Source organism: Pongo pygmaeus, chromosome 2 (genome assembly GCF_028885625.2).
Source record: "Pongo pygmaeus isolate AG05252 chromosome 2, NHGRI_mPonPyg2-v2.0_pri, whole genome shotgun sequence".
NCBI lineage: Eukaryota > Metazoa > Chordata > Mammalia > Primates > Hominidae > Pongo > Pongo pygmaeus.
In genome coordinates, this window is record NC_085930.1 from 183803380 (window position 1) to 183821673 (window position 18294).

The following is an 18294-nucleotide window of genomic DNA, read 5'->3' on the forward strand; positions in this document are numbered from 1 at the left end:
AAAATATTAATACCATTTCCTATTCCCTCTCTTCGTTTGACTTTTTAAAAATCATAAAGTTTGTGATCCAGAAGATCATATTCTACTTGAAGGCTTTATATTAAGCTTCTACGTCCACAAATCTTTGTGTGTGAAATGTATGTCCAATTTTAAAAATCGTCTAGTAAATGTAAGAGAGCAGAGTTATAGATCAATACTATTGTGCACAGTCATAGAGTTGGTTGACAGAGTTTGGGCCTATTTGAATGCCACTATTTTAAAAATGCAACTTCTACTCAGTTGAACAGTTGCATTTGATGTTAAAAAAAAATCGGCTATTGAATATACCCTACTCTCAAATACACTTATTTACATATTATTGCAAATTTACTTGCTTTTGGATGGTAATCATGAGAGATCCCCATCATAACCTTAGAATATGACTTTCATGTTCTCTTTGTGGAGGTGTTTATTATGTGGTCTGTAGGATAATAGGCTAAAGTGGACCAATGACTAGAAAATAAAATTAGTTTTTATGCCTCTTCACTTTTTAATTTCTTTATTTTGGATAGATACACAATAGATGTGTATTTTCATAAATGATTCAGTTTTACTTTTTAACTTTTTTACTCCTTATTAAAATAATTTTGTCATTTTTTGATGGGATGTGAATTTAATATGACAATGTTTATAATAGTGTTTCAAGTTGTTATAGATGTAAGCAGTGTTATTTTCTGTATTTATTGAGATTTTAATCACTAGAAAATTTTAATTAGTAGGATTTTTAAACAGACGTACTGTTTTCGGTTTCTCCTGTTAATACTATTTTGATATCTTAAACAATATTGACAAACATGTGATCTTGCTTTCAAATTGTTTTATGGTACACATTCCCAAACACACTAATCTTTGAACATGTAAACATTTGAATATTTGTATCTTAATTATTTTGTGTAGTGGCCTTCTCATTCTAAGCCCAATGCTTGTTTCATTCCATGGCAGTCATCTTCATTTTGAACATCAGGTATATATTCATTGGCATCGTATAGAAATTGGAGTGTACTGACCATCTGTTATTAACCTAAGTGGCTAATTTTAGAGTACTTAATCATTGCATGGATTTCCAGCTCTAAAAGGTAAGGGTTATATTTTTTTCTTCTCTGTAGCTTTGAAAGTGCCTTGATAATAGTTACTCAAATGTTTTTAAGTGCTATCTACTAACTTATTTTTACAAGTTATTAGCCATTAAGTAGTGTTATTTAAAATAAAAATTTATTTGAAACACTATTACATTTTGGCATTCACGTTGTGGTGGTGGTGGTGGTTGTGTTTTTGTTTGTTTGTTTGTTTGTTTTTTTGAGATGGAGTCTTGCTCTGTCACTCAGGCTGGAGTGCACTGGCGCGATCTCAGCTCACTGCAACTTCTGCCTCCTGGGTTCCAGCAATTCTCCTGCCTCAGCCTGTCAAGTAGCTGGGATTACAGGCATGTGCCACCATGTCCAGTTAATTTTTGTATTTTTAGTAGAGATGGGGTTTCACCATATTGGCCAGAATGGTCTGGAACTCCTGACCTCAGGTGACGTGCCTGTTTGGGCCTCCCAAAGTGTTGGAATTACAGGCGTGAGCCACAACGTCTGGATGAGATTCACATTGTTATTGTTTACTAAATGATACTATTTTTTGCAATCTCTTTAGGAAGTCTTTACCTATTGATGACATTTTTATATGTGATGTGAGAGATAGTCATAGAATGATCTAGATAATACCTTCAGAATTCTATTGTCCTAAGTTTTTGTGATTTAATAGTTGAAAATTCAGATCATTTCTTTTACTGTCCATAATATTCATACCATGACTCAAAAATAGCCAGAAAAATATGGAAATGCAAGTGTTATTTTTTTTTCCATGTTGAAGGCTGAAGAAAATACTCGAGTGACACCCCTCTCTTCAATAAATACTTAAAACTGGATAACCATATGCACAATAATGAAACTGGATCCCTATCTTTCACCACATACAAAAATCAACTCGAGATGTATTAAGGACTGAAACATAATACCTGAAACTATAAAGCTACTAGAAGAAAACATAAGGAAAATTCTGAAGGACATTGGTCTACTCAAAGATTTTATAGCTAAGACCTCAAAAAGCACAGGCAACAAAAATAAAAGCTGACAAATGAGACTATGTTAAACTAAACAGATTCTGCACAGTGAAAGAAACAATCTATAAAGTGGAAAGACAACCTATTGAGTGCGAGAAAATACCCCAAATATACAAGGAACTCAAACAACAGTAAAAATATACAAATAATACCATTAAAAACTGGCCAGTGGACATGAACAGATATTTCTCAGAAGAAAACATACAAATGGCCAACAAGTGTATGAAAAAATGCTCAACATCACTATTCATCAGGGAAATGTAAATGAAAACCACAATGAGATACCATCTTACCCTAGTTAGAATGGCTAGTATTAAAAAGTCAGAAAAATAACGGATGTTGGCAAGGATACAGAGAAAAGGGAACTTTCACACACTGTTGAAGCAAATATAAATTAGTACAGCCATTATGGCAAACAATATGGAGAGTTGTCAAAAAAATAAAAAAAAATAACTAAAAATAGAACTGTCATGTGATCCAGAATTCCTACTACTAGGTATTTATCCAAAGGAAAATACATCAGCGTGTCAAAGACATACCTGCATTCCCATGTTTATTGCAGCACGATGCACAACAGCAAAGATATGAACTCAACATAAGTTTCCAGCAATAAATGAATGGATAAACAAAATGTGGTATATATACACAATGGAATACTATTTGGCCATTAAAAAGAAAGAAATCATGTTATTTGCAGCAACGTGGATGGAACTGGAAGTCATTATGTTAAATGAAATAAGCAAGGCACAGAAACATAAGTATCACATGTTCTCATTCATATATGAGAGTGAAAAATGTTGATCTCATGGAGATAAAGAGTAGAATGATAGATACCAGACAGGGAAGGGTGTATTGTAGGTGGAGATGGTGATAAGAAGAGATTGGTTATGGGTACAAGCATACAGTTAGATAGAAGGTATAAGTTCTAATGTTTTATAGCAGAGTAAGGTAACTATAGGTGACAACAATGTATTGTTTATTTCAAAATAACTAAAGGAGAGGGCTTTAAATGTTCTCATCACATATAAATGATGAATACTTGGTTGATGAATATCCTAAATATCCTCAATGAGTACTTATGCATTTGATGAATTTAATAATATTTCACATGTACCCCATAAATATATACAAATATAATGAATGTATCAAAAGAAATTAAAAATAAAAACTGCCCTACTGGTTAGAAAAAAAATAAAACAGCAATAGAAGGATTTTTAGCCTAAATCGTCAGAATGATGTACAAAATTCATAATGTTCACTGAAGAATATTTTTATTTGTGAAGACTGTCCAAATATAAGAGAACAGTTAAATAATGGAAAGCATATCTATATATTGAACATTATGCAAGTTTTCAGGACATTTCATGAGTTTAGGATAGAAGAAATAGTCACAATATAATTCTATGTTAAAAATACAAAACGGTACATTTATTTTGATCCAATTTTCATTTATAGAAAAATACACATGTATATCTGTATGTACATATTTGGGGATTTCATAAAGCCAAGTCTTGATTTCCTCTGCTAAAACTTTATTTTTTTTCAAGTCATGTTTACAAAAATATGGCTTTGTTGCAGTAACTTGGTGATTTATGAGTAGGGTGTCAGAAATAATCTAAATGGGTAATCTATCCTTACATTTCTAAATATTCAAAGTGTTCATATTTATTTAAAATAAAGAAATAAGTATCAATGAAATGCACCAATAGTAGCATTTTCAAATAATATCATAGTAATAGGCTGATGATTGAATTTCACACCTTCAAACCGACTGCCTTTTATTGCATGTAGATATAATTTAAATAAAAATATTTACTGTGTTTTTGCTTATTAAAATGCACAATATGAGCTTATTGTCTTATTGTAATCACAATGGCAAGATTTTAAGACTTTTCTGCATGGCCTTCATTCAGTAGGTAATTCTGGAGTATCTAGGTTATATCGGCTTTTTGGTAGGCCATGGAGATAACAAAAAGAACAAGAAATGTTTTTGTGTTGTTAAGAAACAGAATTTAGTGAAGACCAATTTTACAATATAGTATTTCATTATTAATGTAATAGAGGCACACATAGGGAGCTGTGGGACAAAGGACCCTAACTCTGGCTGGACTTTGTCATGAAAGGCTAAACAGATTGATGCATCTGAGGTGAAGCTGGAAATGTCAGTCAAGGATGAAGTAGAGGTAAACAGCCTTTTGCACATAGAAAATAGCATAACTAGAAGTATAACTATGGCATAGGAGATGTTGAAGAAGGAGGGTCAGGTTTTTTTTAAAAAACTTGATAATCTTATGTTAACACTATGAATATAATCAATTAAGAAGACCAAGATTTTCAGATGAGAGACATAATAAAGGCAACTATAAAAATATGCTTTTGCATGCTGCATATTAACAGTATTCAGAAAAATTGGTGAAGGAATTTTTCCACATCAGTGAATTTTCCAATAAATACTTACGGAGAGACACTTTAATGTATTTATTCTTGAGAAAAATGTTTTTCCCTATTTTACTGCTTCATTAAACCTTGTGTAAAGAACATGTTTTTCCCCCTTTACTGCTTTGCTTCTTTAAGAGTTTTTGAGGTTGGTATAATTATCAAATATCTATTTTGCTCTCTGCTCTAACACAAGCATGTCTTTCTAGACAATTGGGAGAGCTAGAACTCTTTGCCCTTTCTTTTAATGGCCCTGGGTTGCTCTGACTTTTGGAATTCTTGTGATTGCTCTTTTTGTCATCTCTTGTCTCCCTCTGGGTAATGAGTTCTGTACCTGTTTCTAGTTAGCTCTTCTTTCAGGTAGCACCTTTGACTTACTCAGCTTTTGAAGTTTTGACAATTCCTTTGGCTAGTTAAGAATTTCTGTTATTTATTTTCTGGTTGGCTTAATTAAGGTTGTGTGGTATCATGGTATACATTAATTCTAAATAACTTAAATGCTTTATACAAAAACTTTGTTCACCTGTATGTTTATTTGTTATTGAGTTCTTTCAATGTAATGGAACTTTCCATATCATAAAGTCAAAGAAAAATCAAACTAAAACCCAGGGGTGTATGGGAGCTGTTTGGCACCAGGTGGCTAGACCTCATTGTGAGTCTTTGCCCAACTTTGTGCAGAGTGCCTTTGTGTTTAGTGATATCACAAATCAGATTTAGCAGTAGTAATTACATCACTGCAAAAGCTACAAATTAGGGCTTCCTGACTGTCCTTGGTTTCCCCCTCCAGAAGTGGTGGTTAAACCTTTATCAGCACACACCACTGGGCTTGCCTTTCTGCAGGCTTTTTAAAACCCTGATTCTTAGGCTCAGCCTGCAGGGAGAAATGAACATTGCATACAGTCCAGTGATCTACAGTTGCTTTTGCTCATGTACCTCCGAAAATAATTTTGAAAAAGTCTGTGCCTTCTTGCATATTTTAAAAATCACAGCTAAACTTTTTATTAATGTTTTATTGTTGCAAATGTAATTTCTGCTAAATCTTAATATTGTCATTAACTGCATCCAGTGGGATATAAATATTATAATAATTTGATACCAACCACCACCTATATTAAATACTTAATCGAGTTTTTTTAAACAACTGGAAAATTTGCGTCATTTTTTTTCTGCTAGAACTCATGTTAGGCAACTGGTGTTTAGAAGTTCTGAAGTGTTTGTGCTTACTTTCCCTCCATTACCTCTCAGGCTGTGTTTTGTAACTTGTAACCTCCTCCCACAGTTAGCTTGTTATTTGTAATGCTTTAAATCCATGTTGGGGGAGGGAAGCTTGGTATATAATGATTTAGCCTAGAAATGCCAAAGTGCCTGCAGCGTTTCTCAATCATGGGTGCCCATCAGAATCACCTGAGCTGCAGCTCGGCTCCCAGACTAATGTTCTTAGCTCCTGCCGTTAACTGCTTCTCATGTAGATAAATGTTTGCTGCAGGGAAGCCAGTGAGAAAACAGGGAATTAGTTCCTCTTTAGCTCTGCCTCAAAGGAGAGGTTTAAAGGGTTTCCAGCCCTTAAAGGCTGTGTGATCCTAGGGAATCCTGGTAAAATGTGTCTGAAGAGCTAATCTCCAGCTGTCTATGATATCTTTAAACTGGCAAGCTCCCCAGATCAATTTTATAGAAGATTGATCAGTGTGTGGAAGGGGAAAATGGGAGAGAGTCCACCTCCACCCAGGGAAGTCTTATAGGATGGACTTCTGCCCTCCTCTCCTCTCTTAGCCTTGACAATGTGGGCCAGCAAGCCAGGCCAAGCCGGTAAGGTACTTTCCCCAGGGCTCCATTTAGGACCAGAACCTTCAGGAGGGCCTGGATAGAGCCAATCTGGCCAGGGTGTCTGGCCCTCGGGGCCGTTTTACCTTTAGCTTTTCTGATGCCAGGGCCAGGCCTTTGCATCTGCATGACCTGGATTTTGCCTATGGGCTTGAGGCATAAAAAAGGCAATTGCTGGGGCTGGCATTGCTTGCTGCTAGGGGCAGACTAAAAGCCTGGGATGATTTAGTTATAGGAGAGGGCATTCCATTGTTGAGAACATGGACTCTGGTTTCAAATTCTGACTCTGCCACGAAAAAGTCACCTGAGGAGGAACTATTAAAAATGCGTGTCGTGCTCTTTCCCGGAAGCACCGAGGGTGGTAGCAGAGACCGCTCAGTCCCCCAGGCTGCACCCTCCCCTGCAGGCGAGGATGGGCGCCCTAAAGGCAAACCCAGGGGCTGGTGGGGCCAGAGCAGGTGACTTGGAGTTAATCAGAAGGGAGATTGACCTGGGCGGGCCTGGCTTGCTCAGGTGCGCCCTTTAAGAGACTGGAAGCTGCAGAGCCGCCCCCTCCTGCTGCCAAAGAAGCAAACGGCCAGGGTCTCCACAGCTGCAAGAAATGGATTCTGCCCACAACCACGTGCGCTCGGGGGAGGACCGCGGGCCTCGGTTGAGATCCCAGCCCTGGCTGACACCTTGAGCGCAGCCTATGAGGCCCTGAGTGGAGTTTCAGCGGCTCCTGGACTCCTGCTACACAGAAGCCATATGGTGACAAGTCCTAGGTTTGGTGATTTCACTAGAAGGACTCAGGATTTAGCCTGTCATCATACCGTGGCTAAGATTTACTATGGTGAAAATCGATGCAGAATTAGCAAGAGGAAAATACATGAAGTCCAAAGGAAACCAGCTGACAGAATCAAGGACGCACACCTTGTTAACGATGCCCTCAAGGCTGTGAGGAGAAAGACCACTGGTGGAGTGACGCTGGGAATTCAACACATCAATCTACCTGTCCCTGGTAAAGTAAGTTCCTTGAGATCCTAAGAGTCAGTCTTCAGCTGCTGTCATGGAAAGTACTGGGAGTCAACTAGACATCAAAGATGAGAGGCCAGGCCCCCAGCACAACTTCTTGTTTAAGCCAAATAGTGGCTTTCTCAAAGAAATCCTTTTTCCAAAAAATTTTTTTGTAGAGACAGGATCTTGTTCTGTCACCCAGGGTGGATTGCAGTGGTTACAGTCATGGCCCACTGCAGCCTCAACCTCTCAGGCTCAAGTGATCCTCCCACCTCAGCCTCCTGAGGAGGTGAGACCACAAGCATGAGCCACCACGCCCAGCTGACTTTTAAATTTCTTTTTTAGAGACAAGGTTTCAGCATGTTGGCCAGGCTGGTCTGAAACTCCTGGGCTGAAGCCATCCTCCTGCCTTGGCCTCCCAAAGTGCTGGGATTACAGGCATGAGCCACTGCCTGGCCAACTTGGATTTGTTTCTGTTTTACAGGACATGGTCCTTAATATTCACATGAATGACAGTGAGACACACAATGGTTTCTAAAGACTGGTTTTACATTCTGTTTATGTGAAGGAAACTCATTTTCTATAAAATTAATTATTGTAAAAAAAAATGCATGTTGTTTTCCAGGCTCAGTGGCTCACACCTGTAATCCCAGCACTTTAGGAGGCTGAAGTGTGTGGATCACTTGAGGTCAGGAGTTCAAGACCAGCCTGGCCAACATGGTGAAACCCCGTCTCTACTAAAAATGCAAAAATTAGCCTGGCATGGTGGTACATGCCTGTAATCCCAGCTACTCGCGAGGCTGAGGCACGAGAATCTCTTGAACCTGGGAGGCGCAGGTTGTGGTTAGCTGAGATCAAGCCACTGCACTCCAGCGTGGGTGATAGAGCAAGACTCAGTCTCTGGGGGGAAAAAAAAAGCATGTTGCCACACATGGCATCTATCCCACAAGCTAGGGTCTCTAAATCAGGATTACCTGCACAGTGTACACTACTAGCTCCTTGTGTTTCCTCTTTCTCTTCCTTGGGCTAATAAGAACCATTGACAGAGACCTCTTGCAGTCTTGGTTGCTTGTTTCAAGTAAAAACATTAATATTGTGTGACTTTAGACTAAAAGTAATATCAGTGTCATAAAAAAACATATATACATATATACACGTATATATGTTTATATATGTTTATATATACATAATATATGTGTATATATAAAATATATGTATATATGTGTATATATATGTATATATGTTTTTTTTTTCATGAAACTGGATCTCACTCTCTCACCCAGGCTGAGTACTGTGGTGCAGTCACAACTCACTGCAGCCTCAACCTCATGAGCTCAAATGATCTTCCCACCTCAGCTTCCTGAGTAGCTGGGACTATAGGCACATGCTACGACACCAAGCTAATCTTTTATTTTCTGTAGAGTCAGGGTCTCACTATGTTACCTAGGCTGGTCTTGAACTCCTGGGTTCAAGCAGTCCTCCTACCTTGGCCTCCCAAAGTGTTGGAATAACAGGCATGAGCCACCAAATCTGGCCACAAAAATATAATTTTAAGCAAGAAAAGTGTTGGTTAATGACACTATTCACTTGTTCAAGATTTACTGATTTGCTTTTATAATGCCAGACACTATTTTCAGCCCACAGAGTAGTCCCTGCCCTCATAGAGCTTACATTCTAGTGGCAATGGGGTGGCTGGATGGATATTGGTGAAGGGACAATAAACAAGTAAGCAAATAGGTGAATAAGATAATCATAGATCATGGTTTGAAGAAGGGAGAACAGAGAATGACTACAGTGTATTGATTTTGGAATATTAGAAATCTTCTAGCCAGGTGCAGTGGCTCACCCGTGTAATTCCAACACTTTGGGAGGCTGAAGCCGGCAGATCACGAGGTCAGGAGTTCGAGACCAGCCTTGGCCAACACAGTGAAACCCTGTCTCTACTAAAAGTACAAAACATTAGCTGGGTGTGGTGGTGGGCGCCTGTAATCCCAGCTACTCGGGAGGCTGAGGCAGGAGAGTCGCTTAAACCCGAGAGGCAGAGGTTGCAGTGAGCCGAGATTATGCCACTGCACTCCAGCCTGGGCAGTAGAGCTAGACTCCCTCTCAAAAAAATTTCCATATGGTGGTTTAATTTCCTTGCTTATACATTGCTTTTGGAAATACCATTTTCAGCATGCAGAATCAAAATTAAAAGCTAACTCCATGTTTTTGGTATCTAATTGTTGCAATATCATATTGTTATTTACATACAACAGTGAAGTCACAGAAGACCTAATAATTATAGACCCTCAACCTAACAGCAGTCAAAGCAAGAAAAATACATAATAAAAAATACATGGAAGGAAGACGGAGCAGCTGTTGAAAAGATCCTGTATTTCTTTTATTATGTTACAGATAGTGGAGACTTCTCTTTAACTCAGTTTATGAAAATGTGTTAAATTTAAGGTCACTACCACAGTAGTTTATTGTATAATTTTGTTTTATTTTAAACCAAAGAGATCCACTCACGTTAAAAATCAGTTTAATAAGATTAGCCTTTTAGGAGGTGAATCATTGTCTAACATTTATTCATTTATTCACTAAAAATCATTGATGAGATATTGGTATGGGTTAGACAAAGATAAATGATGCAAGATTTCTGCTTTCAGCGTGATTAGAATCTGACGAAGTATGCAATCTGCAAGCCTACTGTGATCAGAAGCCTTAACAATCATATAAACAGTCAATTAATACCTAACTTGTATGTTACATGTATTATATACCATATTCTTACAATAAAGTTGGCTAAATAATAGAAAATACTCTTATGAAAAGCATAAGGAAGAGAAAATGCTTTTACTTTTCATTAAGTGGAAGTGGATCACCTACTGATTGTCTTCATGCCGAATAGGCTAAGGAGGAAGAGGAAGAGGAATGGTTAACATCTTGCTGTCTCCAGGGTGGCAGAGGTGGAAGAAAATCATGCAGATTTAAACCATGTAGTTTAAACCCATGTAGTTTAAACCCATGCAGTTTAAACCCAGGTTGTTCAAGGGTCAACTGTAGCATTAAAAACTTTGGGAAAGTTTAGCTGATATTATGGAGACCTCAGGAATAATCCCCAAGTGGAGCCTGAGACCCTCTGTGTAATGATTTTTTTTTTCTTATGAGTTGCAGATGGGATTTAAAAGGCTATGAGTATTATCTGTTGTTTTTAAGCAAGGTTTTTCAAGATATTTGCGCCTCTTCTCAAAGATAAATTGCATGCCTACAAAAAGACTGTAGAACAAACACCATTTGTAAATTCCATATTGAAAGTACCTCTTGGTTTAAAAATCATACTTGCTTTAAAAATTCTGTTTAAAAATTATTATTTCTGAAAGAGCATGATGCGATACCTGAGATAAGAGTTGTGAGTAGATGCCGTGATGGGAATATTTTCTCTGCCATTGGCAAAGTAGTGAAAGGATGAGAACACCTTCTTTCTTACTTTGCCAGATTCACAGAGGCTGGGTTCCAAAGCAAGGGTAGCCCTTGGCCATTTCCTGATTGCAGAGAAAACAGCTCCCGGTCTAGGGCTAATTTCATGCAGCTGGAGAACTCCAACTTCAGGCAGCAGGTAGGAAAGGTACCAGGGAAATCTGGGCATTATTGTATACCACATTGAGGAAAGCATAAATAGAGAGTGAAACACATCTCAGTCTCTTGGTGTCTTGTAATTTTGACTTTGTTGTAATAGACAATTGAAATACTGTGTGGCCACGGTAGTCCCTAAAGTAGTTGGAGGTCAGATTTTACTGACTTTTAATGTTAGACTAAGGAGTTTTAGGTTTGTTTTAACAAAAGCTTGGAGGAATAGGCATTTTTTGTTCATGCTGTTGTTTTGGTTACAAGAATGAATTGCTCAGAGTTGTATATTAAAGTGTACTCTATGTGAAAAATAGAGTTGGAGGACAAAGAAACTTCAGGGCTTATGTCCATGTAACTGGTAATATTTTCTCCCTACAAAAAGGCCATATTTTCCCCATAGAAAGATAATTTTTTAATGTGCCCTACAACATTCAAAGGTAATTTATTTTTCTGTAAGGTTTTTTTTTCACATATATATGAGAAGATCTTGGGTCGATTTAAACATATTTTTCTAGCAAGGCTCTCATAAGTTAAATAGGTGTATTTTCCAATATCCACTTGACTAAGCATGTTTCAACCATGTGTACTGTGACTGGATTGTGTAATTCATGCATATATTAAAGACAATTACAGTTTAGGATGGATTCATAATGATATTGCCATGAAATTTTATGGATCAAATGGAGATTATTATATTTTCTGGAGTCATGCTGTTCTTATAAAGGCCTTAGGTATGGAATGAATATCTCATTTCCTTTTGCTAATCACAAGGGTCTAGATAGTGGATGACAGGTAACACAAGCTTTCATGTTACATTAGTCAGTGTGCAAAGGAATCTTAGAAGCTTTTTCTATTCCTAAATATGTTTATTTCTTAATGAGAAAGTTATAATGTGGTCTTTCAATAGTCTTTCTGTTAGATAAATTAAAAAATCAGTTTATCAGCATTCAGCTGAGACTACACATCAAATAAAACACTAAAGTGATTCCCAAAGAGATTTATAATTTGAAATAACTGGGCAGTTGAAAAAAAAAATTCTTGAGCAGGACCATTCAAAAAGCCTGATTCTGTAGTTCTGGTATGGCTTTGAAATCTGTTTTATAAAATAAAACCAGGTTTGAGAAACATTGCTTTATTAAGTCATGGGGTAGTATAAAATGAAAATAGATATACAATAGAAAATAGAAATAGAGGCTTTCCCTTTTATTTTGCTTTCTAGTTTGGCTGAAGGAATGCATGAAAACACTAAGTGATACTTTAAAAGCTGGGGCATGACTATGTGTTCATGTGTGTGTGCACATATTTTATATGTGAACATATTAACATACATTAATTTAGCCATCCAAGGGAGAATTTGGCTGAAACAGAAACAATCTCAATAAACAATACAAAAATTCATTTAAAATTAAGAATTCTTTTAAGATAAACTTAGATAACAGAGTGATATTTCAATTTTAATTTTATAATTCTGTATTATAAAATTACTTCTAGCACAGTAACTTTTCTTTATGACATTTTAAAAATTAAATGTCTTTAAAATTGATTATTACTCTTTTATGCTGAAAGCAAATATTTATTTTATAGATGAGCTGGGAATAACTAATGAAAATATTTATATATTCTGTCTGCCCTGAATTCTTCATTTTAATAAAGTAACATGACCTTATTTTTTCTTAAATAACATTACATTTGATTAAATTATTTTAACATAAATGTATTGGACAAAAATATTCCCAAGTCTGACGACATATTCTCTGCTTGCATTTGAATATTCACCAGTTTTTAATGGTACATCTAACTCACTGTTAACATTCATGTTTTCTTTTCCTACTAATTAGTCTAAGGGTTTTCAGTTTTGTTTAGAAATATATTATAATTTACAGATGATCACTTTTTTACTTACTGTAGTTTTAATAACAAAAATAATGCTACTTTATAAATATAGATTTTAGAGTTAACAGAACCTTTATACAATCTCATTGACTTCTCACAGCCACACTATAATGTAGTAGGGGATAACTTTCACAGATTTATAGGTGGTGAAATTAGACTCCATGAAGGTAAATTACTTGCTCAAGGTTGCATTGTTAGTAATTATCAAAACTGAGACTTGGTCTCATTGTTAGAACTGGTTTTTGAATAACAGAAGTTATAAAATCAGATGCCTGCAGTGGCCTCGGAATGAATGTATATGAGCGAAGACTGAGCACAAGTCATTGGGGAGTGAAGTGGTGAACTGGAAAACATGTCTCGTCTGTAGGGAGCAACAGGATTTTGATGCAACTTGGTGTTGGTTTGAGCTACTTTGGGCATAGGGTGGCCAGACTTGATTTTTTGAGACAGTCTCAAATTCTAAATTTTATGTGATATGCCTTTATTTTTAATGTTGTCAACTAATTGAAAAAGTTGAAAGAAATGGTCTAAGCAAGACGTATCTGAGAGCCAGTGCCATTGCCAATTTACAATGTGTGTGGGGAACCTGACTATTCATAGAGCTGTTGTGCAGTGACAGAGATCTAAATCCTCTTCTCTAGCATCTATGCAGCTATGCATCTCCAGCATCTATGACCCTAAGGAAGTATTCAGTGACAAATCTTTTTCACTTGACTCCCTTGATTGACTGTTTCTTCTTTCATCTGTTTAACCCAAATATTCTGTATGCCAACCATGCACTTGGCACTGTAATGCAAAGAAGAATATCATATAGTGTTTGCTCACAAATCTCATTCCAAAACATTCTAGAAGGCAGTACAAAAGGAAGGGTTGGAAGCAAAATAAAAAAACTTTACTGTGAAGGTGGCATTTAAAAATGCATTTTCCTATGCAAACTATAGTCCTGTTACACAAAGGTTAAAGGGTCTTATGTGGGTGTGTAAATACAATAGTCCCCACTGTCCACTGTTCAGTTACCTATGGTCAAAAAGAAAAAGGGGAAGTACAGTATAATAAAATATTTTCAGAGGGAGAGACCACATTCATATAACTTTTATTACACTATTATTATAATTGTTCTATTTTATTATTATTGTTAATCTCTTACTGTGCAATCCCAGCTCCTTGGGAGGCTGAGACGAGAATCGCTTGAACCCGGGAGGCAGAGGTTGCAGTGAGCCGAGATCACGCCATTGCACTTCAGCCTGGGCAACAAGAGCGAAACTCTGTCTCAAAACAACAACAACCAAAAAAAAAAAAACACCTTTATCATAGCTATGTATGCATAGGAGAAAACTTAGTAGATATAGTGTTTGATACTATTGGCAGTATCAGACATCCACTGCAGTTCTTAGAACATATCCTCTGCAGATATGGGAGGGGGCTACTGTAAACAAAAATCTATGCTAAGCATATATTTTATGGTTCCATACAACTCTTCCTTATATAGACAACCCTAAAAAGAAAAATGTTACTTTATTTATGGTTTCCAGTATAGCACTATCTTATTCTTGGGCAATTAGAATAATACTAGATTGAACATTTAATATTTCATCACAACCTTGATTTTTCTGAATCTGTGTATTTTCTAATCACAATTTTAATATTTTTTATTACTTGATGCCACAAAGAGCTTTCACACTCTACTTTTATTGAAAGATGTACTTACCCTTTGAAAATATGAATATATTAAATGAATAATAAAGCTTGAAATTATTTATATTTAACTTTTGCATGCCTGTATCTGTAGAGATAACACATATGTGTCAATATGTATACGTAGGTGTTGAGAGAGAGAGGTTGGTTTTATATCATTTGATGAGTTGCCCTGCATCTAATCAGGAAAACCTGTTTTTTTTTGTTTTTGTTTTGTTGTTGTTGTTGTTGTTGTTGTTTTGAGATGGAGTTGGAATTTCGCTCTTATCGCCTAGGCAATGGTGCTACTTTGGCTCACTGCAACCTCTGCCTCCCAGGTTCAAGTGATGATTTTCCTGCCTCAGCCTCCCAAGTAGCTGGAATTACAGGCTCCCGCCACCAGGCCCAGCTAATTTTTGTATTTTCAGTAGAGATGGGGTTTCACCATGTTGGCCAGGCTGGTCTTGAACTCCTGACCTCAGGAGATCCACCTGCCTTGGCCTCCCAAAGTGCTGGGATTACAGGCATGAGCCACCAAGCCCAGCTGAAAACCTGTTTTAACTCATTGTATTACTCTCTATGGCTTGTCAGAGAGTTCACAGATGAATTTCATATATAGTCTTAGAAATTAGATTAGCATACTTGTGGTTTTCTTGTCCTTCTTTCTGATTTTCTGGTTATATAACATACATATATATACCTTTATATTATATACTTTTCCATTACATCTTTATGCATAACATATTTAGGATTTCTTTGCTCTTCATTTTATTTTTGCTCTTCATTTTCAATACTCTGAAAAGTCATGCATATCTTTCCCTCTAGCCTATTTCCAATATTTGAAAACTACATGTATGCTCATCTAATTTCTAAGACTATGTATCAAATTAGTCTCTGAACTCTCTGACAAGTCATAGAGGGTAATACAATGAGTTAAAACAAGTTTTCATGGTTTCTAATATTGGAAATAGGCTAGAGGGAAAGAATAACAGAAAGAAATATACCATCCCCAAATTCCTTTATACATACACACACACAGATAGTTGAATGGAATATAACCTAGCCTAATTTTTCTCAAGTGGCAGAATGAATTCATGTGGAAGCTGAAGATGAGACATAGGGTTCCTATTTCTTATATCTCTTTTGGAGATAAATAGTACACTGTTTTAGGCTGAGTATTAAAATCTGTTTATATCTCTCTGGCAAGACATTGCTCATATCTATCTTATATACAACAAAGCATTTCTTGCACTTCTCTTGAGAAGCAGATGTATTAGAAAGCACATAGATGAAGGAAAATTTATAAATCCACTTTTATAAAGCTATTTCAATATAAGTGGCAAGTCATCAATAATAAGATAACAATAGCTATGATAACAAATGTTTTACATTTGTTTAAACAAATTTATTTTTTATTCATCATGTGCAATAAACTTTACCTTCAGATGATGGTGAAATGTGGTTCAGGGATTGGGTAGTAGATTTTGACCTTAATCCAAAGGTACCTTCTAATAAGAACCTACTTGTGTGTGTATCTTTGTCATTTAAATTGCTATGAGGGACATTGAATGTCTATAAAATATTGTTTCTCAAATACAATTCATGAAAATGCTCCATGGAAAAGGTGATCAAATAAGTAGGCAAAACTATATATCCATTTCTTTTCTTAGAAATCCACAGCTTATGTAAGCATATTAAAGCCTCTCCGTATGCCGACTAGTATGTCAAGATGCTGTTGAAGTTAGTTTAACCCAGTATTTCCCTGCATTATTTGACCATTGGCCCCTTTTCCTCTAATAGCTGCGTCAACATCTATTTACAACTAGTGTTCAGAAGACATTAGTTAAAAACAAGTTTTAAAGATATGGAATTCATCTTAAGAATTCTTGTTTTCCTTTTAAGTGTTGCTGTAACAGCAAATCAGTAGTTACGGTCATAATTGTTAACTGTTGCTGAGAAATGAGTTTATGTTGTAGGAAATGTGAGTAGAGAAAGCTCTGTTATTTGTAGAGGAAATTAACAATGGAAAAATTTGGATGTAGAATATGAAGAGACATATTAGGATGTAGAATATGAAGAGACAAATTAGGATGTAGAATATGAAGAGACAAACAGAAATGCCTTAACACGCCAGGCTTCAATGAAGTTGGGTTTTCCTCTATAGATTTATCCATGATTGATTTATGATGCCTTGTGAAAGTAAATCTATATGAAAATAATTTATTGCATTTAGCCTAATTATCTTTTCCTTGTGCATTTGGCCCTATTCACTTAGTTTATCTTTACTAGGAGAACAACTTTCCAGGTTCTTTAATATCTCTGGTGTTCCTTTGTCTCCTTCAGGAAAAAAATGATACCCTTCCACCTCATGTAAGTTCTGCTCACATCTGTTATTTTTATTTTTAGCTTTCCATTATTATAAAATTGTGCTATCATTTAGAATATGATTTGAAAACTATTGTTCATGGAATATGATGATATGTTCACAAGTTATCATAGACCCCAAAATTTTCTGTTGCATTGTTATCAGTGCTTGTAATTAAGTTCCTTGGTTACCAACACAATTGCTGCTTAATGCATATTTTAGCCTCATCTAGGCTATTGGCTTTTAGCAAGTTAACAATTGAGGAGGACAACTCAGTTTATTATGTAGTGTATTTGAGGACCAAACAAAACTTGGAGTGGATACATGCTACCTGTAGTAAAGTCTGTTTTGTGCATGTGGACAAGCAATATTAAGAAAAGGCATTGAAAGAAAGTTGAAAAGCAGCTTTTGAGCATCTCTTACTAATAATTCTTTGCCTTTATACAACACTTATTAAAACCTGGCTACATAATTGCTTTCTTTTTTTAAATAAAAACAGTAACTTAGGCTTTATTAATCAAATTGTTTGAGAGGAAAAATCTGGGACACTGATAATATTGAGTGATTTACCAAATATCATGTGGTTAATAAAGGAACAGAGCTCAGACTGAGAAATTTTTTCTAAACCTTCCATTTGTGCTTTTCTCTAAAGTTAAGGTTTCATGTGTTTCAAATCATAGGCAAAGAGCACATTCTATTTTCTAATAACTGCCTACTCAAAGTTTGAATTACTGGCTTCTGCCACCTTCTTTATTTTTAAATAGAAGTTTAAACTCAACTTACTTATTGAAATATAACACATATATATGGAAAGATTAAAATCCTATGTTTAAAACTCAGTGGAGTTTCACAAAATGAGCAAAACCATGTAATCCACTACCCAAATCAAAAGAGAGTACATTACCAGCACCCTAGAAGCTTGTCCCATACCCAGCCCAGTCAACAGACCTAGGGAAGGAAGAATTGGGTGGGAAAATATTAGACTGCAGTCTAGTTCTAAGAAAGTTCAGCAAAGCTGATGGAGTCCTGCAGCCAAACCTACCCATCAAAGAGTCTCACATCTCCCAGAACAAGGCCTGCCTTAGTATCCTCGCAGCACTCAGTCAATGGCTGGGAGAACACAATGGGAATTGTGGCCTCTGAATAAAATGATAGATTTTAGAGTGCAACAGCTGAGCTGTCAGTTAATTATACTCTGTGAAGTTAGAAATCCATGGCCATGCCAGTGCTATAGAGGGATATCTTCGTGACTTTGTTATTCATAAAGGTTTCTTAAATGGGACACAGAAAACACCAACCATAATGTATTAGTTTGTTCTCACACTGCTATACGGACATATCCAAGACTGGGTAA

The 18294-nt window shown here is 36.2% G+C and overlaps 1 protein-coding gene across 15 annotated transcripts in view; it reads left to right on the forward strand.

Moving 5' to 3' along the window:
• The window catches only part of NAALADL2 (N-acetylated alpha-linked acidic dipeptidase like 2), a 1372789-nt gene that overhangs the window by 196051 nt on the left and 1158444 nt on the right, over positions 1-18294 (forward strand). The gene's annotated exons all lie outside the window — the stretch shown is intronic.